The sequence below is a fragment of the Aegilops tauschii genome, chromosome 4, assembly GCF_002575655.3.
Source record: "Aegilops tauschii subsp. strangulata cultivar AL8/78 chromosome 4, Aet v6.0, whole genome shotgun sequence".
NCBI classification, from domain to species: Eukaryota; Viridiplantae; Streptophyta; class Magnoliopsida; order Poales; family Poaceae; genus Aegilops; species Aegilops tauschii.
In genome coordinates this window covers 344,467,822-344,471,156 of record NC_053038.3, presented here as the reverse complement: position 1 = coordinate 344,471,156, position 3,335 = coordinate 344,467,822, and positions in this window count along the sequence as shown.

Sequence of the window (3,335 nt, the reverse complement as noted above, 5' to 3'; positions counted from 1 at the left end):
TACCTTGGTTAGAGAGATTATCATATTGTTTGACATATATGTCTTTTAGTAGATTTCAATATGAACTAGTAGTACATACTCCAAACACTGATGTATATAGACATGTTTTAGAGTGTAGATTCACTCATTTTGCTCCGTATGTAGTCCATATTGAAATGGACATAGTAGTACGCACTCTCCCTCGACCCTCACCCATGTGGTGGATGTGCAGCAATTCATTCGGTTTCAGATAGCCAAAACCATATACTGTAGACTGTAGTACCATTATTACTCGACTTCCCGAAGAGGCAAAGAGCCAAGCGCAAGGTTAATATTTTTGAGATGCCAAGCGCAAGGTTTATAGGAGAACGAGTATAGTAGTAGTACTAGTAGTACGTACCAGTGGTACGTACTGTATGAGGAAGAAGGCAACAAGAATGTATGTTTTGCATGACAGTCTCTTCTTACATGACGTGCTAGACCTAGTGGACCTCATTGTTGCAATGGGAGTACTATCATAGATGGCACGATTCAGAGTGGTGGGCAGCGGGAGTAATTCGGAGCTGCTTAGTCTTAAACCCCATGAAGAAGTCCCATCGAAAGGAATAGCCATCCTATACACGTGCTCCTATGTAAAATGAGTAAATGAGACAAAAAGAGAAAGAGCCAAAGTAAAAAAAACACCAACCTTAGAGCCAGCCCTATTGTATGAGTGAATGATATTTCTACGTCATGATTGACATGGCTATATTATTAACCATGCTGCAAAGGTAGAAGCGGATTTTTATTTATTTGCGGAGGTAGCAGCGGATGGATATTCAACGAGGAGTGAAATGATGGCTGCTTCCTCGGCCAAACATAGAGAAAGGTGGGCCTCGTGATTTGGCGGCTTATTAGTCATTATTACTACCTATACTCTTTACCCATATAATAACCGCATCGTAGAGTAGTGGGCTATACTTTTAATAACCATGCTCGAAGAGAAGAGGTGCACGCACCCACGCACGTAGTACTAGTAGTAGCACTCTTTGTGTCTTTTACGTCTTCCCCAACTACACACGTGACACGGTGGAGCTCATTTATGTACGATGATGCAGCCCACGTGATAATTTGACGTGTCTAGTAGTAGTTACTCACTGAATGGAGGGTCGGGAACCACGCATGAATGGTGTCACGTCATTTATAAACTAGCAAGATGCCCGTGCATTGCACGGAACATCAAGATGCATTTGTATGAGTAGTTTATCTTGTGAGAGAAAAGGATGAACGAGGGAAGGCCTTATTTGCAAATGTGGAGAGGGGTGTGGGTATCTTTTTGCAAAATTGCCATAGTTTCCTTCCTATCCGTCAGATATAAATCGGATGGCCTATATTGCAGGATGGCAGGCACACCATCATCACCAACTCTGTTTTTATAAGAGTAGAGATAAAGTTATTTTTCTTCAGTGGCACGTAGGCAATATAAATATGTTCATATGGAGAGAAAAAGAAATTGCTCCACTATATACATAGCCAGGACGAGCCTACACGGTTGCTTGCTGGGGTTGCTCTCTTCACACTCACTCGCACAAAATGACTGTGGCCACATCTCTAACATTCGGGTGGATCACGTCCGCCGGGGGAAGGGGTGGATGCTTTGTGTAGATGCAGTTGCCGTCGCCGACGTCAAAAACCCACTATCGGCGCGTCCCGATCAGGGGTCCCCGCCGTTCTCTCTCACAAAGTCGGTGTGGTTGCCTTCGTCCCTTGCTCACTCCCGCGACGCGGCCAGTTGCCGGCCGCCTCCCACCGCCCTCCTCTAAGCTAGCTACATCCCGACATCCCTCAGGCACAACTTCCTTTACAGCCGGCTTGCACCAATGCCCCAGCTGCCCACATCGCTCCATGTGGATATTTCTCTACTTCTTTTCCCCGCACGTACCTCTACTGGCTTCTACTGTATTTGTGATGAGTTTATGTCTCATCAACTAGTCCCACTAGTCTTATTCTAATCACGGTTCTTTAATTTCTTTGCCATAGGGATGCTCAGCTTGATTTTAGTGAAATTGCACAAAATGATCAGACGGTCAAAGTATTGCAAACCTCATTTCTTCGGAAGGTTCAACGTCGCCAGCAAATTAAACCTTGGTTAGGGTTTAGGGTTCATGCGCTAGGGACTGCATGGATCATTTTTTCTTTAGTTGTCTCTGTTCCAAAATAAGTGTCAACTTTAGTAGTAGTACAACTTTGTACTTGTTTGCATAAAGTTGAGACACTTATTTTGGAACGGAGGGAATACATATTGGCTATGATCTGTCAATCATTGAGATGCAATAGCATGCATGTTATTCTCCTTTGTATTTGATGGAATGTTGCAACGGGGCAACCTTGGACGCAAGATACATGAAACAGAAGCTGGAAGCTTCATAGCATTGTACAAATTTATCTCGCTGAGAAATTACAGTATATGTACTACTATGTACTAAAGAGTTAGGTGTAGCACGGTGTCCAGAAAATATGGTGATAGTGTGAGGTGGACCATGTAATCACTGAGCTTGCATGTTTTCATTGCTTTCACACTCCTCCGCTATAAGAATTGAGAAAATTGTAAAGAGTGCAGACGGTCTACCTCCTTTCACCGAAACGGGGGACATCCAGCATCCGGTGCACGTGTCATGCACCAAAGTAAAGTGCACAGTGCAACTGAGACTCGGCACGATAGTACCACCTCAGTAATAATGACCAACGAGCCGTCAAATCACATAGACCCGATAGTAAGTTGACGGACGAAGCAACCATCACTGTTGAATCCGCTTCTCCCTTCAACACAGGCGCCTGTGAGAGGTCGCGTCCGCTCTGCTCGGGCATGAATGTGGCGCCGATTCTCTGGAGCGGCACTGACCATTTCGGGCGGGAAGCGCGCGCGTGCGATGGAGGGGCTTTGGGTGGGCCAGGCTGGTCAGGAGTGGGCGTGGCAGCTGTCCAGACCAGACGCCCGGAAACCAGAGGATGCACCGACTCTCGCGGCTAAATCGTAGTAAATTAGCTTGGAGCGTAAATTTCGATTTGACTCCTCCGAGCATTAAATTTCTTCACGTAGTAGTATTAGCTTTGCCCTACTAGTATTTCTTCACTAGTAGTACGTTAAATAAAGAGTTCTGTTTTGTGCACAATTTAAAATGATTTTTATGGAGAGAAAAAGAAAACCACTCCAACTATGTACGCTGCAGCCTCAGTGCTTATTTTCTAGGGTTTTCTCTCTTCACACTCTCTCTCCACTATATATATACACGCTGGAGCCTCAACGCTTGTAGTTGCTCTCTACACACTCTCTCACCCTATCCAGATCTAAACAAGACTGCGTTGGCCTCTCCTAT